Source organism: Macaca mulatta, chromosome 6 (genome assembly GCF_049350105.2).
Source record: "Macaca mulatta isolate MMU2019108-1 chromosome 6, T2T-MMU8v2.0, whole genome shotgun sequence".
Taxonomy (NCBI): Eukaryota; Metazoa; Chordata; class Mammalia; order Primates; family Cercopithecidae; genus Macaca; species Macaca mulatta.
The window spans coordinates 142,517,360-142,537,151 of NC_133411.1; the positions used below are offsets into that span (position 1 = coordinate 142,517,360).

A 19,792-nucleotide genomic window follows, 5' to 3' on the forward strand; every position below is an offset into this window, starting at 1 on the left:
ACCTTAGGGAGCTTCCATTCTTTTTTTTTTTTTCTCTTCTTTTCTGAGACAGGGTCTTACTCTCTCACCCAGGCTAGAGTCCAGTGGTGGGATCACGGCTCCCTGCAGCCTCAGCCTCCCTGGGCTCAGGTGATCCTCCCACCTTAGCCTCCCAATAGCTGGGACTACAGGCATGCACCACCACACCCAGCTAATTTTTGTATTTTTTGTAGAGACGGGGTCTCCCTATGTTGCTCAGGCTGGTCTTGAACTCCTGGGCTCAAGCAATCTACCCCGCCTCGGCCTCCCAAAGAGCTGGGATTACAGGCATTAGCTACCTGGCCGGCTGAAGCTTCCATTCTTCTAAATAAGCATTCTATTCAAATGAATATGCAGTGTTATGGTGGGTCACTTCAAGGGCTATGAAGACAACTATCCAACCTTCAGGGGTATAAGATGGTACTGGACTTAGTTGATAGGACACCCTAGATCTAAGCAGCCATTCTGACCTCTTTGACCCTAACCTGGACCAGGGCTTTGGACCCTTATTTGCCTTGCTTCCTAGCAAGAGTGACCCTATTAACTGTTCCATGCCATCTCCACAGTCTTAGAGCTAGTTCCCCTCTGCTGTTACTGCCACTACTTCAGATCAAGAAGTCCTGTCTGGCTGGGCACGGTGACTCAAGGCTGTAATCCCAGCACTGTAGGAGGCCTAGGCGGGCGGATCACAAGGTCAAGAGGTCGAGACCATCCTGGCCAACATGGTGAAACTCCGTCTCTACTAAAAATACAAAAAATAGCTGGGCGTGGTGGCACCAGCCTGTAGTCTCAGCTACTTGGGAGGCTGAGGCAGAAAAATCACTTGAACCCGGGAGGCAGAGGTTGCAGTGAGCCATGTCGTACCACTGCACTCCAGCCTGGGCGACAGAGTGAGATTCCATCTCAAAAAAATAAATAAATAAATAAAATAGTCCTGCCTGAGGCACCAAATGACAGTGAGAAACTGGCCTCCATGCCTATGCATTTGTCAGACTCAAGACCTGGGGCTCAGGCTTCCCCAGAGACCTCCTGAAGAGGCCACTCAATATAGCACAGTTAATGCCCTGAGGGCTGGACTTTGACCAGTGGGAGACTGGGCACAGGAGGAAACCAGCAAACAAATTCCCCCTTGTTTCCCTGGATGGTCTCCATGGAGATGCAGTGCCCCAAGTCTTCTTTGAAGATACCCTGGAGGCCCAGCACATACACAGCTGCACTTGTTACAAGGCTGTGGCCTGCTCAGCATTCGAGCTTTCTCCTTCCCTGCACCTGCTTCCCTAGGATTATCCTTCTTGTTGATAAAGTATTTTAGCTTATAAACTTTAGCTCCAGTTCTGTTTTCTAGAGACCCCAGACTGACAGAAGTAACTGGAAGTAAGAGTGGTGACTTTTTAAGATGGCAGAGGACAAAGTTTTTTCACGGGGGTGCTTAGGCAGAGATATGATTAGGTGAGGGGTGACATACGAGAAGATCTAGCTGGGAGGGCATTTAGACAGAAGGCCTAGAAGGTGTAAAGAAAGAACTGGCTGATGTAGCTAAGCAGAGGGATCCAGGTGAAGAGTTGCAGAAGAAGGAGCGGGCTAGGCAAGGACCAGATCACACAGTGTCCTGACAAATACAGTAGCCCTTCGTTATCCACGGCGATATGTTCCAAGACACTTAGTGGATGCCTGAAATCATGGATAGTACTGCACCTGTATATACTGGTTTTTCCCATACATACATACGTATGATACAGTTTAATTTATAAATTAGGTACAGTAAGAGATTAATAACAATAATTCATAACATAACAATATAATAAAAGCCATGTGAATATGATATATATCTCTTCCTCTCAAAGTATCTTATTATATGTAATGTTTTAGACCGCAGTTGACTGCAGGTAACTAAACCTGTGGAAAGTGAAAGTGAAACCTCAAATAAGGGGGAACCACTGTAAGGACTCTATATCTGATGTTAGGTGTAAGGAAAGCCATGGGGGTGGGGGATAGAGCAAGAGAATGACAGGATCTATAGTATGTTTTTAACAGATGTCTGTGGCTGCTGTATGAAGAACACACTGGATAGAGAGGATAGCGACCAGATGCAAGAGTTGAAAGCAGGAAAGACTAGATGCTCAGTTGTCGAGAGGTGCAGAGTGATGTCTAACCCATTATCATCATCACTACCATTCAATCAGCACCTAAGGTTTATTGATTGCTAAGTATGCCTTGGACACCAGTCCTAGCCCTTTATATGTATTGTTTTGTCTAATCCTCATGACAACTCTGTAAGATCCTTATTGTATAAATTAAGCTCAAAGAAGTTACCCAGTTTATCTAAGGCAATTTGGCTGGCAAATGGCAGAGCTAGGATTTGACTCAGAGCCTGTCCTCATAATCATTACACAATTCTGTATCAGTTCCACACTGTGTGTGTATATAGCAGGTATCATGTATCTCAGAATTTATGTACTACAAATAGGTGACTGGAGAACCTTCTCTTCTGAATCTATTGGTATATTTAATTAATTGTCCTTATCATGAACCCTTGTCATGTAAAATCAAAATTAAACATGTAGTCTAAGAAATTATGGTAGACGTTGTTGATTGGATACTCAAAATATATCTCTCTTCTTTTCTGCATATAGAATGTCAATTCCATTCAAGTTTCTCACCTTCAGCATGGTCTAAGCCAATCTTGAAGCTCTTTTCCAGGAACTTGCCAGTGGTGATCAGGGAGCCCACTTCTGGCTGAGGAGAGGTGAGAGAGTGTCAGCTGGGGAGACAAAGAGGTACACAGGAAGAGGTGGTACTTCTTTTCCCTCTTGATACTGTCATTAAGTATAAAATACCCCTAGACCCACAGCCACCAAGTTGTGACCCTGCAAATGGCTGAGTTGACTCATGGAGGATGGTGGAACAGGGAAAGAAAAAGAACCTCGGTCCTTAATGAGCTGCTGAAATAACCCATTCTAAAGCTGACCTACCTCAGGATTTATTTTCCTTCCTACTTAGATCAATTGAGTTGGGTTTTTCTGTTACTCAAAGTGGAAAACACATCAAATGAGAAATAAGTCAAAATGTAAATAAAAACCTGATGCATTATTTGACTGGCTTCAGGTACACAGCATGGGAAGCAAATGCTATTAATATGGGCATCATCCCCACTTTCCACGTGGAGATGTGTTTTGTACATTATTTGCCAAGAACCCCAACCCAGTGCTGAGACATATGGTAATTTTCAGTTATGGAGAACATTTAATTAACTAGGACCCTCCGTTTCCTAATTGCAGTAAATAAAAACAGTGGGCACATAACAACTGACATAAACAGGATGCTTTAAAACTGACAAATGCATGTACACACATCAGCATTGCCTAGCCATATGTGACTTGCATGCCTTTCACTACAACCCTCTTCAAAACATTTTAAAATAGTTTTACCATTTTGGTGTAATATATAACAAAGAAGTGATTTGAAGTTTAAACAAATTATTTCAGAGTATCATATTGAATGTTATCTTCTAAAATTGGCTTTAATGCAATCATTAATAACATTCATGAAATACAGTCATTACAGATAAGTTTCCATTTTGTATCATTTAACAACAAATACATAATATTTAATTTTTATTTAATTAAATGAAATAAAGCATCATTTTCTGACACATACACTAAAAAATGATGTAATATCTAGTTTGGGGACAGAATGTGTATGAAAAAAAGTGTTTTAGGACTTAAATCCTTGACAGTGCCTCAAGTATAGGCAAAAAACTGTCTTTTAAGAATTGGTATCTAAAATTCTGGAATTTCATGCTTTAAAACACTACCGTTTTATTTATATATTTTCTATGTTTTGTTTATAAATGGCAGGAGGGGAAAGATTTCAGGCCACTATTTCCAAGCGCTCTGCAAATAACATGTTGTGGGTGTGGATACAGCCTTTATTCTCAACACATGAAAAACCAAACTGAATATAATTGTCACTCTATTTTTCTCTTTTTAACACTGTTTTTGAAGTATGAAAGACAGCTTGATAGTCTATATATAAGGATTTTTATCAGATGAATGCAATTTACAGATTGGTGAAGGTAATTTTGAAGCAAAATTGTAGACTTAAACCATTTTTTGCTCTTAATTAGCTTGTATTTCATCATCAGGTTCCTTATGTTTCTAGTCTTTAAACACAGCCTATTATGGGCACAAATCAAACATACATGACTAAGAAAAGCACCAATTTAAAATTACAACAGTCTCAAGCATCCCAGCAGTCAGTGATGTTCAACCAAGAGATAAACTGAGTAAAGAATCATGAGTGTCCTCATCTGCCTTCCTCCACCTAACCACTGGTGTGCTTGCTTATTACATACCAACAGGCTTTCAGTCTCTTATTACAAATGGAAAAAACTGTGGTGATCAGGGAACACTTCTACACTGCTGGTGGGAATGTAAACTAGTACAGCCACTGTGGAAAACAACGTGGAGATTCCTTAAAGAACTAAAAGTAGAACTACCATTTGATCCAGCTACTGGGTATCTACCCAGAGAAAAATAAGTCAATATTCGAAAAAGACACTTGCACATGCATGTTTATAGCAGCACAATTCACAATTGCAAAATTGTGGAACCAACCCAAATGCTCATCAATCAACGAGTGAATAAAGAAACTGTCGTATATATACACGACAGAATACTACTAAGCCATAAAAAAGAATGAATTAAGAGCATTTGGCCGGGCTTGGTGGCTCACGCCTGTAATCCCAGCACTTTGGGAGGCCGAGGCGGGCGGATCACGAGGTCAGGAGATTGAGACCATCCTGGCTAATATGGTGAAACCCCGTCTCTACTAAAAATACAAAAAATGAGCCAGGTGTGGTGGCATGCACCTGTAGTCTCAGCTACTCGGGACGCTGAGGCAGGAGAATGGTGTGAACCTGGGAGATGGAGCTTGCAGTGAGCCGAGATCACACCACTGCACTCCAGCCTGAGACTCTGTCTCAAAAAAAAAAAAAAGAGCATTTGCAGTGACCTGGATGAGATGGGAGACTACTATTCTAAGTGAAGTAACTCAGGAATGGAAAACCAAACATTGTATGTTCTCACTGATATGTGGGAGCTAAGCTATGAGGATGCGAAGGCATAAGAATGATACAATGGACTTTGGGTACTTAGGGGAAAGAGTTGGGAGGGGGTGAGGGATAAAAGACTACAAATATGGTGCAGTGTGTACTGCTTGGGTGAAGGGTACACCAAAACCTCACAAATCACCACTAAAGAACTTGCTCATATAACCAAATACCACCTGTACCCCAGTAACTTATGGAAAAATAAAATAATAAAAATTTTTAAAAAGCAAATGGAAAAAACCTAATATGTCACTTAGTGATTTTTCGATTTTTTTTAAATTTTGAAATAATTCTAGATTCACATACATTTGTAAGAAATAATACAGAGAGATCTTGTATGCCCTTTACCCAGTTTCCTCCAATGGTAACAACTTGAAAAACCATAGTATAATATCACAACCAGGTTATTGACATGGATACAAGGAAGATACAGGAAACTCCTATAACAAGAATTCTTTCTGTGGTCCTTTTATGCCCATCCCACCTCCCTTCCCTCTCTCGCTCCCTGCTTAGCCCTAATCTCTGGCAACCTCCATTTTTTTCTCATTTTTATAATTGTGTCATTTTAAGAATGCTAGGTAAAGGGAATCATACAACATGTAACCTCTGGTAGATTGGCTTTCTTTGCTCAGCATACCTACCTTGAGAATTATACAAGTTGTTTCATGTGTCAATAGTTTACTCCTTTGTATGACTGAGTAGTATTCCATGGTATGGAAGTGCCACATTTGTTTAACCACCTGGCTTTTTCTATTTTTTGGTGGTTACAAATAAAGTTGCTATAAATATTTGTGTACAGGTTTTTGTGTGAACATAAATTTTCATTTTTCTGGGATATATGCCCATGAGTACAATTGTTGGCTTGTATGATAGTTGCATGTTTACTTCTTTAAAAAAAGTGGCCAATTTTGAATAAAAATGTTTCATGAAAAAGCCAAAAAAAAAAGAACCAGCAAAACTAGTTTTCAGAATAGCTAAACTATTTTAGCTTCCTACTAGTAATGTATGAGTGATTCCATTTCTCTGCATCCTTGCCTGCATTTGGTGTTGTCATTATTTTTTATTTTAGCCATTCTGACAGGTGTTTGGTTTTAACTTACATTTATTTAATGGCTAAGGATGTTGAACATCTTTTCATGTGCTTATTTGTCATCTGTATATCCTTTTTGGTGAAATATCTCTTCATTCTAATTGCATTGTTTGGTTCTTTTACTGTTGAGTGTTGAGAGTTTTTTATACATTCAAGATGCTAGTTCTTTGTGGATGTGGTTTAGAAATGTTTTCCTCCAGTCTATAGCTTGTTTTTCCAATCTCTTAATGGGATCTTTTGCAGAGCAAAAGTTTTTAATTTTGATGCAGTCAGACTTACATTTTTTCCATTTTGTGGGTCTTGCTTTTGGGGTCAAGTCTAAATCCAAGATCCCAAAGATTTTTCTCTTCTTCTTTTTTTTTTTTTTTTTTGTATTTTTCAGTAGAGATGGGGTTTCACCGTGTTAGCCAGGATGGTCTTGATCTTCTGACCTCGTGATCCGCCCGTCTCGGCCTCCCAAAGTGCTGGGATTACAGGCTTGAGCCACCGCGCCCGGCCTTTTCTCCTCTTTTTAAATAAAAGTTTAATAGTTTTATATTTTACAATTAAGCCTGTCACCCATTTTGAGGGAATTTTTATACAATGTCTGAGACTTAGGACGAGGTTCTTTTTTTTCCTACAAATGTCCAGCACCATTTGTTGAAAAGGCTATCCACTGACTTATTTTACATCTTTGCCAAAAATCAACTGGATAGAAATTGCAAGGGTCCCTGAATAGCCAAACCAATCTTTTAAAAGAAGAACAAAGTCAAAGGGCTCACACTTCAATACCTACTACAAAGCTGCAGAAATTAAAAGAGTGTGGTACTGGTATAAGGACAGACATATAGACCAATGAAATAGAGTTAAGAGTCCAGAAATACACATCTATGGCCAACTGATTTTCAACAAGGGTTCCAAGACTATACAATGGAGAAAGAACTATCTCTATGACAATTTACCCTAGGATAACTGGATATCCACATGCAAAAGAATGTGTTTAGACCCCTACCTCATACCAAATTTAAAAATTGACTTAAAATTGATCTACAACATAAATATAAGAGCTAAAAACATAAACTCTTGGGGGGAAAATCATAGGCGTAAATCTTCATGACCTTGGATTTGGCAACGTATCCTTAGATATAACACAAAAATCATGAGTAACAAATATAAATAAATTTGAGTTTATCAAAATTTAAAAAGTGTTGTGTATCAAAGAACCTTATCAAGGAAATAAAAAGACAACCTACAGAATAAGAGAAAATATTTGCATATATATCCAATAAGGAATAAGAACTTGCATGACTCAACAACAAAAAAGATGAACAACTCAATTAAAAGCTAGGCAAAGGACTTGAACAAACATTTCTTCAGAGAAGATATACAAATGGCTGAATATTTGCATTAAGGAAATACAAATCAAACCACAATGATATAACACTTCATACCCACTACCAGGAAGGCTACAGTAATACATATTTTTAAAGGAAAATAACAACTGTTGGTGAGGATATGAATCACTGGAAGCCCCCATACCTTGCTGATAAAAATGTAAAATTGTTCACTCGTAGGAGACAGTGTGGCAGGTCCTTAAAAAGTTAAACATAAAATGGTCATATGACCCAGCAATTCCACCCCTAAGTATATGCCCAAAAGAATTGAAAATAAGCACTCAAAAATTTGCACATGAATGTTCACAGCAGGAATACTGACAACAGCTAAAAGGTAAAAACAACTCAAATGTTCATCAGTGAAAGAATAGATAAATGAATTGTAGTATATGCATACAATGAAAAATTATTTAGCCACAAGAGGAATAAAGTACTGATACATGCAACAACATAGCTGAACCTCAAAAATATGTTAAGTGAAAGAAGACATACACAAAATGTCACATATTATACGATCCTTTTAATATGAAATATTCAGAATAGGTAAATCCATAGAAACAGAAAGCAGATTGGTGGTTGAAAGAAGGAATGTAGAGTAACTACTTCCCATAAGCTATGGGGTTTTATTTTGGAGTAATGAAGATGTTTTGAAACTAGCCAGAGGTGATGGTTGCACAACATTGTGAATGTGCTAAATGTCACTGATCTATTCATTTTAAAATGGTTAATTGTATATGAATTTCACTTCCATACGAAAAATACTCAAGCACATTTTTTGGGTTTATTTCTAGGTTCTCTATTCTCTCCCATTGACCTATGTATCCGTTTCTCTAACAACATCACATCATCTTGATTTCTATAGCTATGTCTTGAAATCAGTGATTCCTTACAATTTTTTTTTCAAAATTATGTTAGCTATTCTTGATCTTTTATCTTTCTGTATAAATTTTATAATCATCTTGTCTATATCTATAGAAAATCCTATTTTAATTTTGGTGGGAATTTTGTTAAACCTGTATATCAATTTGGGGAGAATTGACATTTTACTATGTTGAGTATGTCTCATCATTTAGTTAGATCTAACTAGATCTCTCTCATTTCTTTCATTTCTTTTTAGTAGTTTTCTCTTTATTTCTCTTGGTATATAATTCTTTGTATATTTTGTTGTATTCTCTGGTAGTATTTCCATTAAGAATGTTTGTATCTATATTTATGACAGATATAGGTCTTTAGTGGGGTTTTTTGTAGTGTTTTTGTCTGGTTTTAGTATTAGAGTAATACCAGCTTCATAACATGAACTGAGACATATTCCTTCCTCCTCTGTTTTCTGGAAAAGATCGTGTAGAATTGGTGTTAGGTCTTCAAACATTTTGTAGAATCCTCCAGTGAAATCATCTGAGCTGAAGATTTTCTTTTGGAGAATTTTTAGTTATTAATTCAATTTTCCTAATACTTATAGGACTATTCAAATTACCTTAATATTGGAGGAGTTGTGGAAGTTTATGTGTTTTGAAGAATTATTTCATTTAATTTTGGTTGTCAAATTTATATGTGCAGAGTGGTTAATATTACCTTATTCTTTGTTTGATGTCTGAAGAGTCTGTAATATTCCTTGTTTAATTCCTGGTATTGGTAGTCTGTGCCTTCTCCCTTTTTTATTTTTGTCAGACTTTCTTAAGGTTTGGTGTCAAATGTATTGATCTTTAAAAGTAACCCTTTGTTTCATTGATTTTTCTCCATTGGGTTTTTGTTTTCAATGTCATCAATTTCTTTTCTCATTTTTATTATTTCTTTAGTTCTGCTTGCTTTGGGTCTATTTTAACCTTCATTTTCTAAGCTCTTGAGTTGTGAGCTTAGATTATTTGAGATAGTTCCATGTACTTTTTACATATATATATATATCATATATATACATATAAGAGAAATGTAAAATTATTCAGTCATGGAAGACAGTGTGGCGGGTCCTTTAAAAGGTTAAACATAAAATGGTCATATGACCCAGCAATTCCACCCCTAAGTATATGCCCAAAAGAATTGAAAATAAGCACTCAAAACTTTGCTCATGAATGTTCATAGCAGCAATACTGACAACAGCTAAAAGGTAAAAACAACTCAAATGTTCATCAATGGAAGAATATATATATATTATATATATATTATATATTATATATATTTATATATATAATATATATAATATATAATATATAATATATATATATAATATATATATATATAAAATTTGTGTGTGTGCGTGTGTGTGTGTGTGGTAGAGACAGGATTTCTCCATGTTGCCCAGGCTAGTCTTGAACTCCTGAGCTCAAGCAATTCACCTGCCTCAGCCTCCCAAAGTACTGGGATTACAGGTGCGAACCACCACACTTGTCCCTCTTTTCTAAGGAATGCATTTATGCTGTAACCTTCCCTCTCAGCACTGCTTTATGTCCCGTAAATTTTGATATGATATGTTCTCATTTTAATTCAGTTTAATTTTTTTTTTAATTTCCTTTGAGACTTCCTCTTTGACCAATGGATTATTTAGAAGTGTGTTATTATGTTTCCAATTGTTTGGAAATTTTCCTGTACTTTTCTATATGGATTTCTAGTTTTGTTTCATTGTGGATGGAGAATGCACCCTGTGTGGTATAAATTCTTTCAAAGTTAGTGAGGTTTGTTTTATGGCCCAGGATATGGTCTATTTTGTTATATGTTCTGTGCACACTTTTAAAAATGTGTATTCTGCTGTTGTTGGATTGAGTATTCTGCAACTATTGATTGGATCCTGTTTGTTGATGGTGTTCTTGAATTCTTCTTTTCCTCTACTGATTTTCTATCTAGTTGTTCTAACAATTGTTGAAAGAGCAGGTTTTGAAGTCACCAACTATAACTGAATGTGTCTGTTCCTCCTTTCAATTCTTTCAATACCTGCTTCACATATTTTGCAGCTCTATTTATGCTGCATACACATTTAGGATTGCTATATCTCCTTGGTAGACCAACCCTTTTACCATTATATGATGTTCCTCTCTGTCTCTGACTTTTTTTTTTTTTTTTGCTATGAAGTCTACTGTATTAGGCTGTTCTCACACTGCTAATGAAGACGTTCCCAAGACGGTGTAATTTATAAAGAAAAGGGGTTTAATTGACTCACAGTTCCACATGGCTGAGGAGGACTCACAATCATGGCAGAAGAGCAAGGGATGTCTTACATGGCAGCAGACAAGAGAATGAGAGCCAAACAAAAAGGGGTTTCCCCTTATAAAACCATCAGATCTCATGAGACTTATTCACTACCATGAGAAGAGTATGGGGGAAATCACTTTCATGATTCAATTATCTCTCACTGGGTCCCTCCCATAACAAATGGGAATTATGAGAGCTACAATTCAAGATGAGATTTGTGTGGGGACACAGCCAAACCATTTCATCTATATTATCTGCTGTTAATATAGCTACTTTGAATTCTTTTGATTAATGTTTGTATACTTTTACATTCAACCTGCCTATATTGTTATATTTGAAGTGAATTTCTTACAGACAGCCTATAGCAGGATGTTTTTTAATCCATTCTGAAAATCTCTTTTAATAGCCTATTTAGACCATTTACATTCAATTGATATGTCAGTGTTTATGCCTGCCATTTTATTTTTTGTTTTGTGTATGTTTTCTCTTTTTCATTTATGTTTTCTTTTTCCTGCCTTCTTTTGGGTTAAACTTCTAAGATATATTTATATATAATATTTTTGTATTATTGATATTTATTTTGATTCAATTTGTATTTATCTGTAGTGTTTTTGAGTATATCTCTTTGTATGACTTTTACCTGGCTGCTTTAAGAATTACATTATATAAAACTCACTCAAAACCACACAACTACATGGAAACTGAACAACCTGGGTAAATAAGGAAATTAAGGCAGAAATAAATAAGTTCTTTGATACCAATGAGAACAAAGACACAACCTACCAGAATCTCTGGGACACAACTAAAGCAGTGTTTAAAGGGAAATTTATAACATTAAATGCCCACAGGAGAAAGCAGGAAAGATCTAAAACTGACACCCTAACATTACAATTAAAAGAACTAGAGAAGCAAGAGCAAACAAATTCAAAAGCTAGCAGAAGACAAGAAATAACTAAGATCAGAGCAGAACTGAAAGAGATAGAGACACGAAAAACCCTTCAAAAAAATCAATGACTCGGGAGCTGTCTTCTTTCTTTCTTTCTTTCTTTCTTTCTTTCTTTCTTTCTTTCTTTCTTTCTTTCTTTCCTTTTTCTTTCTTTCTTTCTTTTTTTTCTTCTTTTTGAGATGGAGTTTTGCTTCTGTTGCCCAGGCTGGAGTGCAATGGCACCATCTCAGTTCACTACAACCTCCGCCTCCTGGATTCAAGTGATTCTCCTGCCTCAGCCTCTCAAGTAGCTGGAATTACAGGCACGCACCACCACGCCTGGCTAATTTTGTATTTTTTAGTACAGATGGGGTTTCTCCATTTTGGTCAGGCTGGTCTTGAACTCCCGACCTCAGGTGATCCACTCACCTCAGCCTCCCAAAGTGCTGGGGTTACAGGCGTGAGCCACTGCACCCAGCCAGCAGGAGCTGTTTTTTCTGAAAAGATAAACTAAATAGGTAGACTGCTAGGCTAGACTAATAAAGAAGAAAAGAGGAAAGAATCCAATAGATACACAAAAAAAATGATAAAGGGGATATCACCACTATTCCCACAGAAATACAAACTACCATCAGAGAATACTATAAATACCTCTATGCAAATAAACTAGAAAATCTAGAAGAAATAGATAAATTTCTGGACACATACACTCTCCCAAGACTAAACCAGGAAGAAGTTGAATCCCTGAATAGACCAATAACAAGTTCTGAAATTGAGTCAGTAATTAATAGCCTACCAACCGAAAAAAGCCCAGGACAAGACAGATTCACAGCCAAATTCTACCAGAGGTACAAAGAGGAGCTGGTACTATTCCTTCTGAAAGTATTCCAAACAACAGAAAAAGAGGGACTCTTCCCTTACTCATTTTATGAGGACAGCATCATCCTGATACTAAAACCTGGCAGAGACATAATAAAAAAAGAAAATTTCAGGCCAATTTCCCTGATGAACATCGATGGGAAAATCCTCAATAAAATACTGGCAAACCGAATCCAGCAGCACATCAAAAAGCTTATCCACCACAATCAAGTCGGCTTCATCCCTGGGATGCAAGGCTGGTTTGACATATACAAATCAATAAATGCAATCCATCACATGAACAGAACCAATGACAAAAACCACATGATTATCTCAATAGATGCAGAAAAGGCCTTCAATAAAATTCAACAACTCTTTATGCTAAAAACTCTCAATAAGCTAGGTATTGATGCAACATATCTCAAAATAATAAGAACTATTTATGAAAAACCCACAGCCAATATCATACTGAATGGGCAAAAGCTGGAAGCATTCCCTTTGAAAACTGGCAGAAGACAAGGATGCCCTCTCTCACCACTCCTATTCAACATAGTATTGGAAGTTCTGGCCAAGGCAATCAGGCAAGAGAAAGAAATGAAGAGTATTCAAACAGGAGGAGAGAAAGTCAAGTTGTCCCTGTTTGCAGATGACATGACTGTATATTCAGAAAACCCCATCGTCTCAGCCCAAAATTGCCTTAAGCTGATAAGCAACTTCAGCAAAGTCTCAGGATACGAAATGAATGTGCAAAAGTCACAAGAATTCCTACACACCAATAACAGAGAGCCAAATCATGAGTGAACTTCCATTCACAGTTGCTACAAAGAGAATAAAATACCTAGGAATACAACTTATAAGGGATGTGAAGGACCTCTTCAAGGAGAACTACAAACCACTGCTCAAGGAAATAAGAGAGGATTCAAACAAATGGAAAAGCATTGCATGCTCATGGATAGGAAGAATCAATATCGTGAAAATTACCATATTGCCCAAAGTAATTTGTAGATTCAATGCTATCCCCATCAAGCTACCATTGACTTTCTTCACAGAATTGGAAAAACAACTTTAAATTTCATATGGAACCAAAAAAGAACCCGTATAGCCAAGACAACCCTAAACAAAAAGAACAAAGTTGGAGGCATCATACTACCTGACTTCAATCTACACTACAAGGCTACAGTAACCAAAACAGCATTGTACTGGTACCAAAACAGATATATAGACCAATGGAACAGAACAGAGACCTCAGAAATAACGCCACACATCTACAACCGTCTGATCTTTAAAAAACCTGACAAAAACAAGCAATAGGGAAAGAATTCCCTATTTAATAAATGGTGTTGGGAAAACTGGCTAGCCATATACAGAAAACTGAAACTGGACCCCTTCCTTACACCTTATACAAAAATTAACTCAAGATGGATTAAAGACTTAAACATAAAACATAAAACCATTAAAAACCCTAGAAGAAAACCTAGGCAATACCATTCAGGACATAGACATGGGCAAAGACTTCGTGACTAAAACACCAAAAACAATGGCAACAAAAGCCAAAATTGGCAAATGGGATCTAACTAAACTAAAGAGCTTCTGCACAGAAAAAGAAACTATCATCAGAGTGAACATGCAATCTACAGAATGGGAGAACATTTTTGCAATCTATCCATCTGAAAAAGGGCTAATATCCAGAATCTACAAGGAACTTAAACACATTTACAAGAAAAAAACAAACAACCCCATCAAAAAGTGGGCAAAGGATATGAATGGATACTTCTCAAAAGAGGACATTTATGTGGCCAACAAACATATGAAAAAAAAGCTTATCATCACTGGTCATTAGAGAAATGCAAATCAAAACCACAATGAGATACCATCTCATGCCAGTTAGAATGGGGATCATTAAAAAGTCAGGAAACAACAGATGCTGGAGAGGATGTGGAGAAATAGGAATGCTTTTACACTGTTGGTAGGAGTGTAAATTAGTTCAACCATCCTGGAAGACAGTTTGGCAATTCCTCAAGGATCTAGAACCAGAAATACCATTTAACCCAGCAATCCCATTACTGGTTATACGCCCAAAGGATTATAAATCATTCTACTATAAAGACACATGCACACATATGTTTATTGCAGCACTATTCACAATAGCAATAATTGAAACCAACCCAAATGCCCATCAATGATGGACTGGATAAAGAAAATGTGGCACATACACACCATGGAATACTATGCAGCCATAAAAAAAGGATGAGTTCGTGTCCTTTGTAGGGACATGGATACAGCTGGAAACCATCATTCTCAGTAAACTAACAGAGGAACAGAAAACCAAACACCACATGTTCTCACTCATAAGTGGGAGTTGAACAATGAGAAAACATGGACACAAGGAGGGGAACATCACACACCAGGGCCTGTTTTGGGGTGGGGGATAGGGGAGGGATAGCATTAGGAGAAATACCTAATGTAGATGATGAGTTGATGGGTGCAGCAAACTACCATGGCACATGTATACCTATGTAACAAACCTGCACGTTCTGCACATGTATCCCAGAACTTAAAGTATAATAATAGAATTATATCATATATACATAACATTACACAGTCTTACTAGTTTCATAATTTCACCAGTTCAAGTAAAGTATATTACCTCCCTTTACCCTCACCTGTTTATAAGTGTCTTAAATATATTCTCTACATACATTTAGAACCACATCAGATGGTGTTATAATTTTTGCTTCAAATATCAAACATAATTTAGAAAACTCAGGAGGAAAAGGAAAATCTGTTGCATTTACCCGTGTTTCTGCTTACCATGTTTTTTCTTCTTTCTCAGTGTTCCAAAATTCCATTTTTGTTTTCTTTCTTTTTAGAAAATTTTCTTTAGATATTCTTTCAGGGTAGTTCTACTGGAGACAAATTATCTTAGTTTTCCTTTTCCTAAGAATTGCCTTTATTATCGTTTTATTCCTGAAGAATATTTTCTCTAGATATGGGATTCTGAGTTGACAGTTGTTATTCTTTTATCAGTTGGAACAGGTTGTGTCGCTTCCTTCTGGCCTCCATAGTTTTGTGTTTTTTGTTTGTTTGTTTGTTTTGTTATTGTTTTCTTTTGAGACAGGGTCTTGCTCTGTTGCCCAGGCTGGGGTGCAGTGGCATGATCATGGCTCATTGCAGTTTCAACCTCCTGGGCCTTAAGCAATCCTTCCAATGCAGCCTCCCAAGTAGCTGGGACTGTAGGTACATGTCACCACACTCAGCTAATTTTTTTTGTATTTTTTTAGAGATGGGCTTTCACTATGTTGCCTAGGCTGGTCTTGAAATTCTGGGCTCAATGATCCATACAACTTGGCCTCCCAAAGTGTTGGGATTACAGATGTGTACCACTGTGCCTGTTCATCCCCCATAGTTTTTAATAACTCTTCTGTCATTCACATTATTTTTGCCATATGAAGTCTTATTTCTGTCTTACTGCTTTCAATATTTTTTTATTTGTCCTTAATTTTCAGAAATTTTAGAAGTTATATTGGTGTGGATTTATCCTGCTTGGAGTTTGCTAACCTCCTTGAATGTAAAGGTTGAGTCTTTTGTTACATTTGGGAAGTTTTCAACCGTTATTTCTTTGAGTGCTTTTTGAGCCATGTCCTCTTTCTCCCTTCCTTCCAGGACTCTAATAACATAGGTCCCGCAGGTTCCTGAGACTCTGTTAATTTCAGTCTATTTTCTCTACTATTTTCAGATTGGGCAATATATTGTTCTATCTTCAAACTCACTAATTATTTCCTCTGTACCCTCCAATCTGCTATTGAACCTATTTATTAAATTTTTTATTTTAGTTATTGTATCTTTCAGCTTTAACATTTTTATTTGGTTCTTCTTTATATCTTTTATTTCTTTGTTGAGACTTTCTCTTTTCTTTCATTGATTTCAAGTGTGTTTCTAATTGCTTACTGAAGCATTTTTATGATGCCTGCTTTAAAATCTTATCAAATAACTCCAACATTTCTGCCATTTCAGTGTTGGCATCTGTTGATTGTACTTTTCATTGTCTTCCTGGTTGGTTGCATGATGAATGAGTTTTGAATGAAACCTGGCCATTTTGAACATTATGTTCTGAAACTCTGGATCTTATTTAAACCTTCTGGTTTAACCAGTTTTCTCTGACATCACTTTAGTAGGAGAAGGGACAAGGGTGTCATCTGTTACTCCCCAGTGGGTATGGAAGTCCAAGTTCAATACTTAATGTCCACTGAACTGAGAAGAGGGAGAGGCTCCTTGCTGGTGCTTGGCAAGGGTGGGAATTCAATCTTCCTATTAGGCCTTCACTGAAACCTCTCTGGCAGGGAATGATAGGAGTGGCTCATTATGGCTCACCACATGGCTTCCACTGACATCATGGGGTGGAGAGAGGTGGTGGGAGAGTGGCCTTGTTACCAAGAGACAAGCAGTGGTGGTAAAGGTCCTGACTCTCCACTAGGCCTCCTCCGACGCCACCTCAATGGCAAAGAGAAAGGGTGCCTTCTTCCTGCTGGTGGGGTACAAAACCAGGCTCCCTACTTGGCCATCTCTGACACCATTGTGGTGAGGGTACTGGGGCACCTTGTTTCGGCCTGGCAAGTATGGAAGTCTAGGATCCCTACTTGGCCTTTGTTGGTGTGTGTAGGGGTGGGGTCACAGGTCTTTCTGGGATGTTTGGGTGGAGTAGACTGGCTATTGTCTAAAAGTTTTCTGTCTTGCTAGGCTGCCTCTTTCCTGGTCCTTTGGCTGGAGAGAACAGGCTTTTTTTTCTCTCTTTCTCTCTCTTCTTTTTCTCTGTACCTGTTGGCATTTCCAGATTGCTGCCTCTTCAGCTCCAAGTCTGGAACATATGAGGCGAAAAGAAAACCCAGGGAACTCATCTCTGACATTCCTTGGGTCCTAAATTCCCTAATTAGTCTGCCTTCTTCTCCTCACCTTATGTCTCTTTATGATGTCCAGGGATTTTAGCTGTATTTAACATGAAGAACGGGGTGGGGGTGGGGAGAAATGTCTACTCCATCATCCTAGAAGTAAAAATTCATTTGTTTGTTGTAAAAATAGCAATCTGTACTCTCTAGAATATCTCCAGTTGTGAGGTACTTACACAGATAACATCAACTGAGATTTGTGATATGTCAGACAGGTTACCAATTGAGAAAATGACTACAGGATAAGGTTCTCGTGCCTGTTCCCCCACCATTCTTTGTCTAATCTTCTCCAGAGAGTACCCTCAAACTCTACAGCAAATAGAATGACAATTAATATCCCCCAGGATTCAGACACAATATGGATTGTATCGCCTTGTTCATCCAGAGCTTAGTTATAAATCTATTGTTTTTAAAACAATAGACTCCAGACAATAGGATCTCTTATTTATTGCATCCTTGGTGGAAGGTAAAGGAATAAATACTTCCTCTACTTGGCACTTTATTGATCTCTTGCCTATTCTTTAAAAAACAAAAAAAAAAACATAGACACCATAATGTCATACCATCTGTTCTTTATGTCCAAGTTGGAGTGGAAAGCAGTCCCCTGCTAGTTTACATATGAAGGCAGTTAGGAAGAGAGGATACAATGGTTTCAGGAGGCTTCAGTGGTGAGTCATATGCATGATGTACTCTGAGGATCAGACTCCACAGGGAATGAATGATTAAAACTCAACAGGACTGCTGTGGTCAGAGAAGACAAGGTAGCCTCCAGAGAGCACTGCACTTACATGCTTAATAACAGTAGGTCTTGATGTGAAGTAATCCAATTGCCCAATTGCTGCCATAATAAATGTGGAAAAAGATGACAGCTACATCCCTGATATACATATATGGGAAAGTACATGGACCAGAAGTCTTACCAGTTCCTTAAAACTGCCTTGGTGGTTGGGCACAGTGGTTCATGCCTGTAATCCCAGCATGTTGGGAGGCCAAGGTGGGCAGATCACCTGAGGTCAGGAGTTCGAGACAAGCCTGACCAACATGGAGAAACCCCATCTCTACTAAAACTACAAAATTAGCCGGGCGTGGTGGCACATGCCTGTAATCCCAGCTACTCGGGAGGTTGCGTTGAGCTGAGATCGCACCATTGCCCTCCAGTCTGGGTGACAAAGTGAGACTCCATCTCCAAAACAAAACAAAACAAAACAAAACTGCCTTGGCTCCTACTTTCTGTGTTTGCAAAAACAGTGAAAATATCACCACTCCTTTCTCTTCCCCCAGAAAAATCCAACCAAGTTCAACGTAAGCCCAGTGGTGAAAGGAGAGGTCCTGCTGTGGGCACATATGACCTTGGGTACGAGAAGGAGGCAGTAAAATCACTACAGTACAGTGTCACCTCATAGTGTATGGCATCACATGAGCAGGGACTCTGTGCTGTCATCATTATATCCCAGGGCCCAGGTCAGCACCTGGCCTATAACAGTCCCTCAATAAATATATGTTGAATGAATGAATTAACAACCTTGAGGGGCTGTTAGGACAAATGGCTGTTTCATAGAAGATATTTACTGGGTTCTGGTTATATTCAAGGCAAGACCAAGAATCAAAGACCTAGAGGTCCTAGAACAGAAGCCTGACATTCATTGGGGAGTTTATAGTCAGGCAGGGAGAGAGGCTGGGCTCATCTGCCACAGTGTAACTCAGCAGCCTGAGAGCTCCACTCTGAGTGGGATAAAAAGGAAGGGCTGTGGGAATTCCAAAGTTGTGTTTTGGAACTCAGCGGTCAGGAAGCCCAGGCTGTGGGCTCTTTGAGGATATAGGCAGGGTCTTTTACATGTCTAAACCCCTTGGTGTCCAGTGCTGGGTCTCATTCACAGTAAACACTCAATAAAGGTTTACTGAATAGTGAACGAATAAAATGATCTGACTCTTCTACCTATGAGCTGTGCAACCTGAGACAAGGCATTTAACCTCTCTATGCCTCAGTTTTCTTTTCTACAAAATTGGAACAATAATAGAACCTACCACTTAGGGATTACTATGAGGATTAAATGAGTTAATATATGTAAATTACTCATTTAGTTGAGAGTAAGCACTATGTAAATATTTGTTGTTATGATTATTGTTGTTATGTCTAAATGAATGGATAGTTTTTAACAGGATCCTAGAGATGATTTTAATAGATGGACTATGGTGGGAGGAGTAGAACTAGTACAATCAAACATGAAAAAACAGGAATAAAAATTATTGCTATGTTTTGAACAACAACTGAACATTGGTGCTTAACAGCCCAAT

At 38.0% G+C, this 19,792-nt stretch overlaps 1 protein-coding gene across 2 annotated transcripts in view; it reads right to left on the reverse strand.

Moving 5' to 3' along the window:
• FSTL4 (follistatin like 4) overlaps positions 1-2,783 on the reverse strand; it is a 417,315-nt gene extending 414,532 nt beyond the window's left edge. For both annotated transcript variants that reach the window (XM_078005171.1, XM_028849721.2), the window contains exon 1: positions 2,679-2,783. The gene's annotated coding sequence lies outside the window, so the exon portion shown is untranslated. The remainder of the gene's footprint in view (positions 1-2,678) is intronic.
• Positions 2,784-19,792: the final 17,009 nt, after the last annotated feature.